Source organism: Triticum urartu, chromosome 5A, assembly GCF_056163025.1.
Source record: "Triticum urartu cultivar PI428250 chromosome 5A, HENAU_Tu73, whole genome shotgun sequence".
NCBI lineage: Eukaryota > Viridiplantae > Streptophyta > Magnoliopsida > Poales > Poaceae > Triticum > Triticum urartu.
The window spans coordinates 205,033,633-205,051,049 of NC_141877.1; positions in this window are offsets into that span (position 1 = coordinate 205,033,633).

Here is a 17,417-nt window from a genome sequence, read left to right on the forward strand (position 1 = left end):
GAAGAAGGGCGTGCCGGCACCTGGGCCCCGGCAAGCCAGTGTTGCTGGGGGCTGCGAGTACCAAGATTCATCCACGGCAAGCCAGAGTTGCCAGGGGCTGCGATATCAGATAAGTCTTTCGTCCCTCATCATGCACCCTCTTATGGACTGGGGAATGCGAAACCGCGTTTCTTCCCGAAAACTGCCGTGCTCCCTCAACTCTAGGCCCTGGGGCTCGTTCCCGGGGCCAAGTTTGGTCGTAGTCGCGGCAGCAAAGGGATGAAACGAGGAGGCCGCACCCACCTCGTTCCCGCCTCCGTCAAAGGCGTGAGAAAGGTCGAGCAACGTGGGAAGGCGGCAGGGCCTGTTGCCGGGAGATGAAATGTCTGTCCGAGGGATACCAAGGATTTGCTCCTTGGCGTGGGTTCAACCCGCGAGACAAATAACCCGGCAAGCATCCCCTTTTCATTAAAAAACATCCCACTCAGGTACAGTCCATAGAGGATGAAAAACATGAAAGAGAGGATTACAAGTTTTAGATGCAGCTAAGGCTCGAAGGCTTACAAATTAAAAAGATAAGATGCCCGTAATCCCTTTCCTGTCCCTCTCTTCAGGAAGTAGGTCAAGGAGGCGAAAAGGGCAAAAGGGGCGCCTAGGCGAGCTACGGGTGCCAGAAGACACCAAGAGAACATCTCGGAGGCCGTCCGAAGGCTGGACGGTGATGGCGGCGCCGGAAGCGGGGCTCGAAGACGGGGCGGCAGGACGTCAGCACGCTGTCGAGGGCACCACGCCCTCGTACTCCGACCTGACGGCCTTGTCGCCAACCCTCTTCCCCTTCCGTAGCCTCCCTACGCCAGCCGCCCAAGGAGACAACCCCGGGGAGTTCAAGGAGCCGGCGACACGGATGATGGGGTCACCGGTGCCGCATGAAGCAGCGCCCGACACCTAGTCAGACCCGCCATCCCGCCTCCCGCTACCCTCATCGTCGCTGTCGCTCTCCTCCTCGTCACTCTCGCTCGAGGGGGAGCCTTCACTATCGGAGGAGCTGTCCACACAGCACTTCGCCCGAGTGCCGAAGCACCCGAAGACCTTGACGGAGAGGAGATCGCCCTCCATCAACTTAAAATGGAGGGTAAACCCCTCCATCAGGCTGTGGATACGGGCGAACGTCTTCCACCCTCGATCAAGATACATCACATTAGGGGCTGGGAATACAACGCGGACTCGCGTGCCGCTGATCCCACAGCCCCTCATGTGCAGTCTCAGTGTCTCGAGCGGGTCCAACTCCATCGCGCTCGCAAACGGAGCTGGAAGCCGGAGGCGACGACGAGGCGCCCGGCGCAGCCTGACGAAGAACTCACAAGGGTCGTCCCCTATATGGACCGCCGTGGGGAGAGGAACCGCCGGCGGAAGCGAAGCTGGCGCGCCGCCCCGTCCGCCTCTTCCCCGAGCGCCTCGACCTCGTCCTCGACCTCGTCCACGACCTCGCTCCCTCCCCCTTCCCCTTATGGCTGGCTCTGCCACCACGGGCGCGGGAGAGGGAGGGGTGCGCCGTCTGGCGGCGACCCTCGCCGCCACCAATGAAGGGCCAGGGTTCCCTTTCTCCATGGCGAACGAGAGAAAGGGGAGCAGAAGCTGAAGAAAGGAGGATATGAGAGAGTGCGGGCTTCTGTGCTCCCCTCCCGCTCTTTATAAAGGAGCGAGGTGGGGGCTCGGCCGCCCCGCTCAGCGAATCAAGGCACGGGAAGAGCAGGGAGTCGGGGCCGACCCGCTGCCTCTGCTCGCGACGGCCCAGTTTCCCGCTTCCACCGTCCGCGACCCCAAGCGCATGGGAGCCATGTGGCGGGGATGCAGAACCGAGGCGACGGATGAGGCGGCCTCGCCCCACCCCGTGATCGCGGGGAGTGGACGCCTCAAAAACCGTGCACCGGCCCCGTCCAGTAAATGCACCACGCCCCCACGCCTACCTCCGTTTAGGGAGGAGGGCGTGAACCGTCCCCTTCATCATGGCCTGACGCATGCTCGCGGGGCTTAGCCCCACGCATGCCGCCCACGTCACCCACGACGCCGCGTTTGACGCGTGCCGTTCGGGGAGGGCGTGGTGGATACGGAGTGAGATATGCGGTGTGACCTAGGCCGCGCGTGCCCGTGCACTGTTTTGGGCCTGGCCCAACAGCGTTCGGCACCGTGTATGGCCCAGGCCCGGGGGCTCCTGTTGGTGTACTAGAGTAGGGGTACCCTAGTATCCCGAACTTGTGCACGGGCAGTCGCAGCATCCCGCGGCAAGGCTTGCCGGGTGACCGCCAAGTTCCTCCGTGGTTCCTTTGGAGCCATTCAAGAACAAAGTGTCCAAGTCAAGAAGAACAAGACCCCGGCAAGAGGAGCTTGCCGGGAAGGCCAACCAAGGCATACCAAGAAAACTTGCCGCAACGCGCCACGCGTCCCGGCAAGGCCCGGTGAGCGACAAGCTCCCGAACACGACAAGACGACGACCGCGGCAAGGAGCTTGCCGCGGGAAACCCTCACTTCGTGCCCGCGCTCCAGCACACCCGCCAACGTGTCGCTCTAGGACCCTCCCAAGCACACGTGGCAGGAGGCCGTGCAGCTAGGGGTGCGCGGTGGCAAGCAGGCGCTGACAAGATAACCATCATGGCAAACGGTGGCGTCCCTAGCGGTCCCTTTCGGTACTGTTTAGGCGACACAGACGGGCAATTAATGCCCTTGTCCCCTGCCGTCAGGGTTAGGTATGATACACTGTAGCAGGTAGCTGTGCCTACCACAGCACCTTTCCATTTTTGCCCTTTACCTCCGTTGCCACCTGTCGGTAGCCCCTTGAGCATATAAAAGGAGGCCCGTGTGCAACGTAGAGGGGGGTGAGTCAGTTCGAACACTCACGCTCGGTCCTGCTAGCCGCTGGTGTGTACTGTAGCACTCCACGCTCCCGAGCTAGAAATCAATACAAAACCACAAAGCAGGAGTAGGGTTTTACGCATCCGTGCGGCCCGAACCTGGGTAAATCGCTCGCGTGCTTCGCCTCGATCTGCTCTTCGCACGACCTCCGCCCCCGCCGAACCGAAAGGGACCCGGTCCGCCGGTCCCATAGGTGCCCGTGGATCAGCACCCCGGCACTATGCCATTGCTACAATGCCTACCACTTCCTTCCAAGCCTCCCAAATTGCCATGTCAAACCTCTAACCCACCATTGTACTAGCAAACCGTTGATTGGCTATGTTACCGCTTTGCTCAGCCCCTCTTATAGCGTTGCTAGTTGCAGGTGAAGATTGGAGGCCGTTCCTTGTTGGAACATCTTTTATTGACTTGTTGGGATATCATTATTATCTTGTTATCTTAATGCATCTATATACTTGGTAAAGGGTGGAAGGCTCGGCCTCTCGCCTAGTGTTTTGTTCCACTCTTGCCGCCCTAGTTTCCATCATATCGGTGTTATGTTCCCGGATTTTTGCGTTCCTTACGTGGTTGGGTTATAATGGGAACCCCTTGATATTTCGCCTTGATTAAAGCTTTTCCAGCAATGCCCAACCTTGGTCTTACCATTCGCCACCTAGCCTTTTCTTTCCCTTGGGTTCTGCAGACTCAAGGGTCATCTTTATTTTAACCCCCCCGGGCCAGTGCTCCTCTGAGTGTTGGTCCAACTGAGCGATGTCCGGGGCTACCAGGGGCAACTCTGGGCTGGCCTACCCGACGTCTGGCTCATCTGAGTGTGCCCTGAGAAAGAGATATGTGCAGCTCCTATCGGGATTTGTCGGCACATTCGGGCGGTGTTGCTGGTCTTGTTTTAACCTGTCGAAGTGTCTTGAATTACCGAGATACCGAGTCTGATCGGAACGTCTTGGGAGGAGGTCTATTCCTTCGTTGACCGTGAGAGCTTGTCATGGGCTAAGTTGAGACTCCCCTGCAGGGATTGAACTTTCGAAAGCCGTGCCCGCGGTTATGGGCAGATGGGAATTTGTTAATGTCCGGTTGTAGATAACTTGAACCTTAATTAATTAAAATGAATCAACTGAGTGTGTTACCGTGATGGCCTCTTCTCGGCGGAGTCCGGGAAGTGGACACGGTGTTGGAGTAATGTTTGCGCAGGTTGTCCTCTAGTTTCTTGCTCGTGCTTTGCCCCCTCTTCTCACTCTCTTTTGCGGATAAGTTAGCCACCATACTTGCTAGTCGCTTGCTGCAGCTCCATATATTTACCTTGCCTTACCTATAAGCTTAAATAGTCTTGATCGCGAGGGTGCGAGATTGCTGAGTCCCCGTGGCTCACAGATTACTATTACACCAGATGCAAGGCCTGATGATTCCGCTCCAGGAGACGCGTATGAGCTCAAGTGGGAGTTCGACGAAGACTCTCAACGATACTATGTTTCCTTTCCCGATGATCAGTAGTGGTGCCCAGTTGGGGGTGATTGGGACCGTTGTCGCATGTTGGGTTTTCTTTTATTTTGGCGCCGTAGTCGGGCCATGAGTGTATGGATGATGTAATGTTATTTATGTACTTGATTGACGTGGCGAGTGTAAGCCAACTATGTTATCTCCCCTTTATTATTTAAATTACATGGGATGTTGTGAAGATTGCCTAACTTGCGACATATGCCTTCAATGCGATTATGCCTCTAAGTCGTGCCTCGACACGTGGGAGATATAGTCGCATCGAGGGTGTTACAACACATTATCACAAATTCAAATAAAATGTGAGATTGTTCGATGTATAGTATGGTTTAGATTGTTCTACATTTAGCTGTGAGTTGCAAACGCCATGCATCATCACATTATGGTATAACATGTGCAAAACCACAACACGCGTATCACCGCTATATTCATGAATGCATATGTTTAAAACACTATGATCTCCTATTCAAATATATGAATCCTCTTTCATATCAAATTATGATCTTTGTTAGTCTCTTACACCCACACAATCCTCTAACCTTTGTAGCTACCACTAACATTCTCTCGTGCATGCACACGCCCTCCCCCTCCCTCAGCATTCTATCCATCGCGCACATTCATTTTTTTCTTTAGGTTGTTCTCCCACAGTCTCCACAACTCCTTCCCGACACACACCGATTGATAAACCTCTCCAGCGATGTCTGCCTACAACATACACACGCACCTTCAATCTCCTCCTTTATGTGTCCTTGCCTCGTGTCTCTCATACGGTCCCACACAGGTGTAAACTCTCGCCCCTCTTTTCATCAAACTCACAACCGCACACTCCTACCCCTATCTAGCTAGTAGCTGGGCCTCTCGCACCACCTCCTAGCTCCATTCTCTTTGTCTATCCGTCTCGCCGGGCCTTATTTGCCTCTAACAAATGGATGTACACCGACCGATCTCCCTCTATACATATAGCTAGCTAGGTCCTTATAACTTGTTTCCCCCCACGCGTCGATCGATCTACCTCATTAGTTATGTCTCTCCCTTCCTCCGACAAACAACAATTGATCTACCGATCTAGTTAGGTTTGCTTACCAAACACATGGTTCCCCTTCATCATCCATGGATGTGTCCTGGCAGATCTATCACGCACAGGCACACACAGAAACACATCCCCACTCTTATTGGTAATATTGCAGTTCCACCCTCAGTTTGTCTAGTAGGCCTCTCCCACCATCTTCGAGAAGCAACTCCATCACCCATCCAGCACTCTACCCCTCTCCCTCCCACACTCTCTCCTCTCTCTCTCTCCCATCCTATTTCTCGTCCTTCAGTTATGTATGGATGTGGACCGATCTCCCTCAAGACATAGCTGGGTCTCTCCTTCTCAACACATATATGAGTCGTTCTACCTCTATAGTTAGGCATCTGCCTACCCCTCCCCCCACCCCCTACCACGCGCGCGCACACACACACACCGATACATCGAGCGCTCTAGTCATGTCTCCCTGCCACACACAAACTTGACCTGTGCCCTCTGATGTTCCGGTAGCCAGGTCAGTCACCCTATATCTTTGACTTGCACACACACACACACACAATTTTGATGGCTCTCTTCATCGATCTCGCACCCACCCACTTGATCCTCTCTTTGACTCTATCGATATCTATGACCCCTCCCTCTCTTCTCATGGATCACCCAACCCTCTATATATGATATGGATAGGCCTCCATTTCATACACATTGCATGCAAAATTTTGTTTGAGATATCATAGACACATATTCCCACAAATACATTCAAGAAATCAACATCCCCCCCAAACAAAAAACACTCATGAACGCACAAGCCATTTGTCTAGGTTTGTATCTCTCGCACACACCCACGTAGTGGGGGACGTGCACGAAGAGAAGAGGTGCACACACGACGCACATACTTCCGTCTCTTTCCCAACCACACCCGTGCGGGTACACGGTGAGGCTCATTTCTGTACGAAAAGGCAGCCCACGTGGTAATTTGACATGTGTACTGGTTGTCCACTAGATGGAGGGAGGATCGTCTACCACGGGTGAACAAACAAATTGTGACTTGACGCGTTATGTTAAAAAAGAGGCAAACCATGTGGGGCCTACTTTAGAGACAAGGCTCTATACACTGGAGTACTTTTGATGTATCCCGTCAACTCGCAGAACGAGGAGAAGCTTGCTTGTACGCTGTCTCCCCCGCCCACGGGCGCGGTGGCTCGCAGGATGAGGTGAATCTTGCTTTCTACGCCTTATGCCCGCTCCCTCGCCCACGCGCGCGGTGGCTCACAGGACGAGGAGAAAATTTTACTAGTACTCCCTCCGTTTACTCCTCATCCCTACCTTGGTTAGAGAGATTATCATCTTGTTTGGACTATATGTCCTTTAGTAGATTTCAATATGAACTACTAGTACATACTCCAAACACTGATGTATATAGACGGATTTTAGAGTGTAGATTCACTCATTTTGCTCCGTATGTAGTCCATATTGAAACGGACGTAATAGTATGCACTCTCCCTAGCCCCTCGACCCTCGCCACGTGGTGGATGTGCAACAATTCATTCGGTATCACATAGCCAGAACGATATATACTGCAGTACCATTATTGCTCGACTTCCTGAAGAGGCAAAGAGCCAATCGCAAGGTTAATATTTTGGAGATGCCAAGCGCAAGGTTTATAGGAGAATGAGTAGTAGGTGCTGCGTCATTTATAAATAAAGTTGTAGTGTGAGGTGGGCCATGTAATCACTGAGCCCACGTGTTTTCACTGCTCTTACGCTCCTCCGCCGTAAGAATGGAGAAAATTGTAATCTAGTAGTACCTCCTTTCGCTGAAAGCGTGGGACATCCAGCACTCCTACCACCTCAGTAATAATGATGAATGAGCTGTCAAATCACATAGACCCAGCAGTAAGTTTGACGGACGAAGCAACCATCACTCTTGAATCCGCTTCTCCCTTCAATGCAGGCGCTAGTGAGAGGTCACGTCCGCTCTGCCCGGGCTTGAATGCGGCACCGGTTCTTTGGAGCGGCGCTGACCGTTTCAGGCGGGAAGCGCGCGCGAGCGATGGAGAGGCTTTGGGTGGGCTAGGCTGGTCAGGAGCGGGCGTGGCAGCTATCCGCCTGTCCCTACCGGATGCCCGGAAACAAGAGGATGCACCGACTCTCGCGGCTAAAATCGTACACTACACACCATCTCTTTGTAGGAGTAGGTCGATCTGTCGCTCTCTCTTACACACACACGCACACACACACACACAGATTCATAGAAAAGGAAAATCGTGCGAGTGCGAAGCCCCAGGAAGTGAGATACAAATGGAGTACGTACAAGAAGAGAAGAGGTGACGAATATTCCATCAAACATGGACTGAGGAGTAGTAATCCCTCCGTCTAGGTTTTAATCATCCTACGGAAATCAGATATTCCCAAAATGTTTAGGCGTCGTCCATTAACTTCACATCTCAATCCCCTCCCGTCCTCGTTGCTAGCGAGCGTTGTTACTTAGGGAGCGTTTGGATCCTTAGCAAGAACAGCTTATAGCATAGACGGGCAAGGTTAGGCATTTGGAACTGTTAAAATAGGTTAGCTTTTGTGGGCCAGCTAGCTTGGGTGGGCTAGAAAAACCTTGCTAGCTCAGGAGAGCCAGATTGGCTCGCTTCCGACGGCAAACTTCGCGTAGTAGTAACATAGACTAGTAACATATGCATGTTTTACTAGTCCAAGTTACTCACCACTATGACCAGCCTAAGAAATGTAACCAAATGCTCCTTACTCTGCCTTGTTATCTCCCCTGGAAACCCAATGCATGGAGCACAACTACGCGTTGATCAGTCAAGAAATCAAAGTTGGCTTGCATGCGAGTTAATACGTGGCCCTGCATGGTAGCTAAAACGGCATCTCTTAGTTTTTTGGATTAATTGTTGCGTTTAGAGATAGAAATCAGGGCTTTGATTGGAGGAATGACCGGTCAAGTTTCTCCTTCTCCTCCAATCTGCTTGCACCTTGGTCCCGCTGCACCTTCTAATGTGACTTATTACACCTAGATGGAGGGAGTCGTACGAGATATGGTGGCACACTAACTTTGGTCGAATACAAGTGCCCAAAATTGTGTGCATGTTATAATAAGGATTCACTTAAAATAGTACGTGAGCGAACAGAGGGATCAATTGGACAGTGTTCCCGAGAAGTAGCGAGATGTGTGAGGTAAGATACACAGCTGGCGCTTTTAATTTTTCTTATTAATTTGTTTGTTTCACCCTCTGACTGGTGGGACCCAACGTACTACATGGAGAGAGGTAAGGTGACTAAGGTTGCATTATTTCTGCACCACTGTGGATAGTCTTATCACCAAAGCCACATGACACGATTATGATTTAAATCCCAATGACTCATACACACACACAAACACGGCATGCTTGTCACACGAATGCAGGAATGTATAAAAGGTTATTTTCCTCTCGTTGAACATAACGGGAGGGTTGTGTAGCTGGTTAGCCTGTTCGCTCATCAAACTTGAGGTCTCGGGTTCGATAACTACACTTGAGCATAATTCGTGCTAGGAGGATTCTTTGACTGGTCAAAATGGATGGATACAGAGCTATACGATCTCGTAGTGACCGTATAATCACCTCATCACGTATAAACTGCAGCCTCGGCGCTTGTTTTCTAGGGTTTGCACTCTTCACACTCTCTCCAGTATATATATACACGCCGGAGCCTAAGCACTTGTAGTTGCTCTCTTCACACTCTCTCACCCTCTCCAGATCTAAAAAAGACTTTGTTGGCCTCTCTCTCTCTCCCCTCACTGCTGGTCTGCTTGTAGTTGCTCTCTTCACACTCTCTCACCCTCTCCAGATCTAAATAAGACTTTGTTGGCCTCTCTCTCTCCCCTCATTGATGGTCAAAGAGCCGGCAGGATCCATCCGCCGGGAAGGGAATGAGGCTTAACGCTGTCGCCGACGGCAAGGGAGGGAATCCACTACCGGTGGAGCTGTTCACTTTCACCCAGCGGCGGCGCGGGAGGGCCTCCGACCCCTTCTTCGCCGCCGTACATAGTGTGGGTCGAACGGCCTCTGGTCGCCCACCGAACCACACCCCAAGAACCTTAAGGTTTAATTTACTTATTCCACATGCATTGCTCTAGCTGCATGTGGGCTTTTTCCGCTTCTGCACTCAAATCTAGGTGTTGGATCAAACAGGAAAGTAGTGGGGAAAGTTGTATCCCATGAATCTAGGACGTGGTTCAAAGAGGAAAGGAATGGGGGAAAGTAGTGGGAAAAGTTGTATAGCATGACTCTAGGACGTGGCTCAAAAAGGAAAGGAAGGGGGAAAGTAGTGGGGAAAGTTGTATCGCCTGAATCTAAGATGTGGTTCAAAGAGGACAGGAATGGGGAAAGTTGTATAGCATAAATCTAGGAAATGGTTCACAGAGGAAAGGAAGTGGGGAAAGTACTTGTACAGACTGGCTATCTAGCACCTACGTTGGTCGAAAAGGGAAAACAATGACAAACGCAGTACGCACATCTGTAACGAACTGATCTTTTGTTTTGGGGGACAAGGATGTAGAGTTTGAGCAGGACTAGATTTGCTGTGCTCACATAGGGAAAGGTTTCTAAAGGTAACAAAACTGGGACCAGCACAAATATGCTCCTTGGTTGTTTGTTCTTTGTTGCAACAGACTGTGCATCACCCCAGTACATCGGTAGATGCACATGGTGCTGGTGCGTCCACTGTCCCGTGAAACTCTTTAGCTGTTGTTAATCTAAGGCCCTGTTTGGTTAAAAACTCCCTAGTCCCTACCTTCTTGGTTCCAGGGACTAAACATGGACTAGAGGTTATTAAATGACATGCTAAAAGACCATGTTATCCCTAGTAATGAACTAATAGAGACAAGGTGCGATGTGTGGCAGGGGCAACTGTTGGAAAAAGCCCCAAAAAGATTCTCCCTCGGGGTCTTCTTTCTTTAGTCCCAAATGCCCACTTTTAGTCCGTAAAAGTCCCGCCACCAAAATGTCCCTATAAACAAGCACCCTCTAATAATGCTGCTGGAAAATTGATGCAATGCCACAGTTAAAAGAAAATTACATGTTTAACAAATTTTATTGTTAATATAATCTCTCTGTTAATATTAATCAATGCCACCGTTTGAGAAATGCTACTGTCTTGCTTTCTTTCCCATTTAGATAAGGTAGATGCTTCTTTTTGTTGGCTTCTATGTCATCCACCGTTATTTTGCACTAGTTGTTTCCTTTGCACCTCTATGTAAACAGGGTTATCTACTTCACCTCGTTGCCATTGTGACCTTTTGTTGCACTACACAGAACACTTTTGTTTTAAGAGTGTTTTGTGTAGTTCAACCGAAGTGTCACACCGACAACGTTGCTTGATTGCTTGATCTTAGTGGAACTACACAAGAGGAGATCTTACTTCCTATCCGTGTTGGCAAATTTGGTTCAGATCTTCTTCTTGTGAGTTGTTTGAATTCCGCATCATGAGAGCTCAGTACTAGCCTTCTTTCATATGATTCTGCAGTGTGCTTTCATATGTTGTGCTACTTGTACGGTAATGTTACTTGATTTTAGTGAACTGCACAAATGGAGACAAGACTTCCAATCTGTATGTGCACCGCAATATCCCATTGAGGTAAGATAAGGATATTTCACAACTGTTGGCCTGTATTTTGCCACTTTCATCAGAAAATTAATGTCATTGTTTAGTGCTATACTCGTGCAACCTAATTGACATGCCAAATCTTACATTGAAGGTGAAGCTTGTCTGTTATTGAACCAAGTGATGAAGGGGAAGAACAAGCGGAAGAAAAAGAAAAATCAACTCCTGGTGCTGTAATGAAGCACTGGAACTATGATGACATAAGTAATGATATAGTTTTGCATCTTAATTTATTGCTATGGCTGGAACGAGCAATTGTTTTGCCACTAATTTGATGCCACTCTTAATGTAATACGTAATTATCTCTACTTGTGCAAACAGGGATCTTCTTTGAAGATACCATATATTTTAGTGGAACTGCACAAGAAGATGTTGGAAACATTAATCTATTCGAGGAGTATATAGTAAGCATGGCCACCATAGTAGATAGCAACAGATGGTTCCGGAGAAGTGCTTCATCTGTATGCTCTACACAATAATCCTCCTGACAAAGGTTGGTACTCGCGCACTGATTTCATCCATATGATTGAGCTTTGTCATCTCTATTGGTGTTGTGCTACTGTTTAGATACTGTCATCAAAAAGTGGTATTGTCCTTGACAAGTGCTTCATCTGTGCTGTTTTAAATATTTACTTTCCTTTTTTTCGAGCAAACAGGGATGCTAGCTTTGCACAACAGGATCATCCTCCTCTGAAGAAGAATATGGAGTACGTGAAGTGACTAGCTCCGATTATGCCAGGATGAAGAAGCCTTGTCTATGTTCTCATCAGAAGGAGCAGTTGAAGGATGGTTACATTATCCCCCACAAGACCAAACTAACTTCAGCTTAGAAGTACTAACAAATCTCCATTTTCTGCTGTGATGCGCGAGTACAATGTTGTTCTAGGATTCTTTCCGATGAGTTCCATTTTTCTAAAAGTGTGCTCTACATGGACCATGTAGGTGCCTGTTTAAACTCTCAATTCATAGTACAATTTGCTTTATAATAATCACTTTTTTTATATTTGTGCCTGATGAAGCTATGTACCTAGGGTAGGGTCATGGACCTGTCCTAACTGCCCTACCCAAGGACATCTCTAGAAGGAATCACCTTTCAATCGACTTGGAGGTGTTCCACTCGACAGACTCGAAGACACTCGACCAAGAAGCAATCACTCGACGGCCAGGAGACGTGAAGTCACTCTGCACGCTAACGGTCGGTCATTAAGTAGCTTTTATGGTCATCATAGCACTTTATTAGGGGCGTTACCAGTAACGCCCGACCTTAATGTACTTAAAACCCTGCATAACTGAGGGCCGGAGGGGTCGGGCGAACTCTATATAAGCCACCCCCTCCTCAGTGTAAAGGGTTCGCACCCCTGTGATTCATACACACATAATCTAGTCGACCGCCTCTGGGCTTCGAGACGTAGGGCTATTACTTCCTCCGGGAAGGGCCCGAACTCGTAAACCTCGTGTGTTTACAACTACCCCATAGCTAAGATCTCACCTCCCCATACCTACCCCCTACATTACTGTCAGACTTAGAACCACGACAGTTGGCGCCCACCTTGGGGCCGGTGTCTTAGCGATTTGTTGGAGGAGTTGCGATCTTTTCCGATCGAAATCATCATGGTTTCTGGCAGAGTTTTCGTGGAGGGCCGCGAGATCCGTCTCGGCGCGCTCACGTTCATCACCGACGACTCCGCTTGGCTTCAGGAGGCTCCGCTCGACGTGGACGCACTCCCTGTCCACGGGGCAACGCACTTTCGCGCATGCGTCCGCGGCGTCCTCTTGCGGCAACCGTCGACCCATTATCGGTCAGCCCCTGTGTTGTCCTCCCTCCCTGTTTCCCGCCGGCGCAAGTGCTCCGGTCGGTCGAGACTTCAGCGGTGGGTGAGACACGCGGTGGCACGCCAGTCGGCCACCCCTCAAGTCGTGGCAATCGAGCCCGACGAATCCGTCTACGACCTGTTCAACTGGCTCCGCAGAGACCGCATCCAAGTGCGACAGCAGTGATCCGACGACGGAGGTTCTGATGGTCGATGGACCGCGCAGTCCTCCCGGTTTTCCCCACACCGACGGAGGCGTAGGTGGAGGCGACCCGTCACATCCCCATGAGGAATATCTCCCAGAGCCTCTCACGTCGCTGCAGATAGAAGAACTTCGCCGCCGGAACATGGATGCACTGCACACTCCTATCGTTGGAGAAACCCCCGAGGCTCGTGCCTTGGAGGACGCGCGTCTGGCAAACTTGACTGAGCGCACTCGACTGGAGAACCTCTAGCGAGCACTCGACGAGCGTGCGCGACAACGGGTTCTAGAATCCAGTCGACGTCAGCTCTTTCCGCCCCCGCAGGTATATCGAACTCCGATTCAGAATTTAGCAGCTGCAGCCCGTATAGCAAAATCGATTCAGCCTTCCCAGTCAGAGGCTGGCAGGGGCTTGCTGCAGATCAGAGCGTTACTCCGGGCAGTAGGAGACCAGAATTCCGCTGTTTCTCAGTCGCCAAACAGGATTCATAGCAGATCCATTGCTGCAGACACAGTCCAGTCGGCTCATAGCCCAAGATCGCCCCCGAGGCATGAGGGACGTGGGGACCGGTGTGATCAGTACGGGAACCGTGAGCAGTTTGATCACCGATTCGATTGTGACGATCGACGTCGAGTGCCCACCCCTCCCCCGAGGAGTGGATCGTATGTGCCTTGACAGCAGGATGATAGGCGCCCTCATAGTGTTGGGCGAAGGATTCCAGTCGACCCCAGGGAACCAGGCTTTGATGCGAGATCCATTCTCGTTCAAGGTTTGGTCGACAGGAACAGAGCTCACCGAGAAGGTCATGATAGAGATGCACCTACCAGTAGCAGAGTACATGTTTCGGGGCCAGTGTGCTTTAGTAGATCCATCAGGGCCGCTGTGATTCCTCCCAACTTCAGGTTGGCGACTGGAGTCAGTAAGTTCACTGGTGAGTCCAAGCCCGATACTTGGCTTGAAGACTACCGAGTGGCTGTCTAGATTGGCGGTGGCAATGATGAAGTGGCCATGAAGCACCTGCCTCTCATGTTGGAGGGCTCGGCCAGATCGTGGCTGAATCAGTTAGCACCCAGAAGCATTTACACTTGGGAAGATCTCGCCTGAGTGTTTGTCACCACATTTGAAGGAACATGCAAGCGACCGGCAGGGCTGACGGAACTGCGGTCTTGCGTGCAGAAGCCGAATGAAACTTTGAGGGATTACATCCAGAGATGGATCATGTTACATCACATGGTAGAGAATGTGCCTGATCACCAAGCAGTTTGTGCCTTCAAAGAAGGCGTCAAGTACAGAGAACTAAATCTGAAATTTGGTCGAACCGGAGACATGTCTCTGAATCGGATGATGGAGATTGCCACCAAGTACGCTAATGGTGAAGATGAGGATCGACTTCGGAGTGGCAAGCACAAGTCAGTCGCCCAAGAAACCGGAGGAGGAAATTCCAATCGGAAACAGAAGCGGAAAGCCGAGCCAGCTGCTCCTGGGGAAGCCTTGGCTGTAACTCAAGGAAAGTTTAAGGGGAAACCCAAAGGGCCTTGGAACCCCAAGAAAGTTAAAGACCAAGACCGGAAATGATGTATTGGATTTGCCATGTCACATCCACACCAAGAAAGATGAAGAGGGCAAGCTCATTTACCCGAAACATACCACTCGACAGTGTTGGCTCTTGATCCAGCAGTTCAAGTGCAAACAACCCAAAGATAAGGAAAAGGAGTCGGACAAAGTTGAGGACAAGGAAGACAGTGCTGATGGATACCCCCGGGTCAATTCCACCTTGATGATTTTTGCTGATGTTGAAAGCAAAAGTCGACTGAAAGTTATCAACCGTGAGGTGAATATGGTTGCTCCGGCGACACCCAGTTATCTGAAGTGGTCTCAGACTACCATCACATTCGACCAGTCCGATCACCCAATGCACATTGCCACCCCTGGGAGGCAAGCTTTGGTGGTCGACCCAGTTGTTGAAGGCACTCGACTGACCAAAGTCTTGATGGATGGTGGCAGTGGTTTGAACATACTGTATGCTGAGACGTTGAAAGGGATGGGCATTCTGATGTCTAGACTCAGTACCAGCAACATGAGTTTCCATGGAGTCATTCCTGGGAAGAAGGATGAGTCACTCAGCCAAATTGCTCTTGATGTGGTTTTCAGTGAATCCAAGAATTACCGCAAAGAAAAGTTGACGTTCGAAGTTGTGGATTTCCAGAGTGCTTATCACGCTATTTTGGGCAGGCCAGCTTATGCACGCTTCATGGCTCGACCATCTTATGTGTATCTCAAATTGAAGATGCCTGGTCCCAAAGGTGTGATCACTGTTACGGGCAATCGGAAGAAAGCAGAAGAGTGTTTTCAGAAAGGCTCAAAGATCCCTAATGCTCAGATGGCAGTGGTGGAGCTGCAGGAGTACCAGAAGACTGCAGACCCGAGTGATTTGTTGCGAGCCAAGAAGCCCGCTACAGAAACAGCTTTTCAGTCATCTGGTGAAACGAAGCCGATTCACATTCACCCGACCGATCCCAGTGCTTCTCCGACTCATATATCCACAACACTCGACTCAAAATAGGAAGAAGCGCTCATCCAGTTCCTCCATGAGAACTGGGACGTCTTCGCATGGAAGCCTTCTGACATGCCGGGTGTTCCCAGGGGGCTGGCTGAGCACCGCCTACGAGTCGACTCAAAAGTGAAACCTGTCAAAGAACATCTCCGACGGTCCACCGTCCAGAAGAGAAAGGCTATTGGTGAGGAGGTGGCTCGGCTCTTAGCAGCGGAGTTCATCCGAGAGATTTACCACTCCGAGTGGCTCGCCAACGTTGTCATGGTCCCCAAGAAGGACAAGTCACTTCGCATGTGCATTGACTTTAAACATATCAATCGGGCCTGCCCGAAAGATCATTTTCCTCTCCCCCGCATCGACCAGATAGTCGACTCGATTGCGGGATGTGAGCGACTATCTTTTTTAGACGCCTATTCTGGGTACCATCAGATCCGTCTGTATGGACCTGACTAGATCAAAACAGCTTTCATCACTCCATTCGGGTGCTTCTGTTATGTTACCATGCCATTCGGCCTCAAGAATGCCGGATCCACATTCATGAGGATGATTCAGAAGTGTTTGCTCACTCAAATCAGTCAGAATGTGGAAGCATACATGGATGATATTGTGGTCAAGTCACGGAAGGGTTCCGACCTGCTGACTGACCTTGCTGAAACCTTTGCTAACCTCAGGAGGTATGATATCAAGCTTAATCCATCAAAGTGCACATTTGGAGTTCCTAGCGGAAAGTTACTCGGTTTTCTCATTTCCGAATGGGGAATCGACGCCAATCCAGAAAAAGTCGGTACTATACTCCGGATGAAAAGTCCTGTGCGAGTGCACGACGTCCAGATGCTTACTGGTTGCTTGGCCGCTTTAAGTCGATTCATCTCTCGTCTCGGTGAAAAGGCATTGCCTCTTTACCGATTGATGAAGAAGTCAGACAAGTTCGAGTGGACTCCTGAAGCTGATGCAGCGTTTGCAGAGCTCAAAGCTCTGCTCTCCACCCAGCTGGTGCTTGCTGCCCCAATCAGCAAAGAGTCTTTGCTGCTTTACATCGCAGCCACGGGACAAGTCGTCAGTACGGTACTTACGGTCGAGCGGGAAGAAGAAGGAAAAGCCTTCAAAGTTCTGCGCCCAGTATATTATATTTCTGAATTTTGACCCTGTCGAAGCAAAGATATCCTCGTTATTAGAAGCTTGTATATGGGATTTATATGACCACAAAGAAGGTTGCTCACTACTTCTCTGATCATTCCATTACAGTCGTCAGCGACGCTCCATTGTCAGAGATCCTGCACAACAGAGATGCAACTGGTCGAGTGGCAAAATGGGTGATTGAACTCCTTCCTCTAGATATCAAGTTTGAGGAAAATAAAGCTATCAAGTCCCAAGCAATAGCAGATTTCGTCGCCGAGTGGATTGAACAACAACTGCCGACTCAGGTTCACTCGGAGCATTGGACCATGTTCTTCGATGGTTCCAAAATGCTGAATGGTTCCGGTGCCGGGGTAGTATTGGTCTCCCCCCGAGGAGGTAAGCTCAGATATGTTCTTCAAATCCACTTTGATTCCTCCAATAACGAAGCAGAATATGAAGCACTTTTATATGGGTTGCGCATGGCCATTTCACTCGGCGTCCGTCGCCTCATGGTCTACGGCGACTCAGATTTGGTGGTTAATCAAGTGATGAAGGAGTGGGACGTCATAAGTCCAGCCATGACTAGTTATTGCAATGCAGTGAGAAAGCTGGAGAAGAAATTCGAGGGGTTAGAACTTCATCACATACCCCGACTGAAAAATCAAGCAG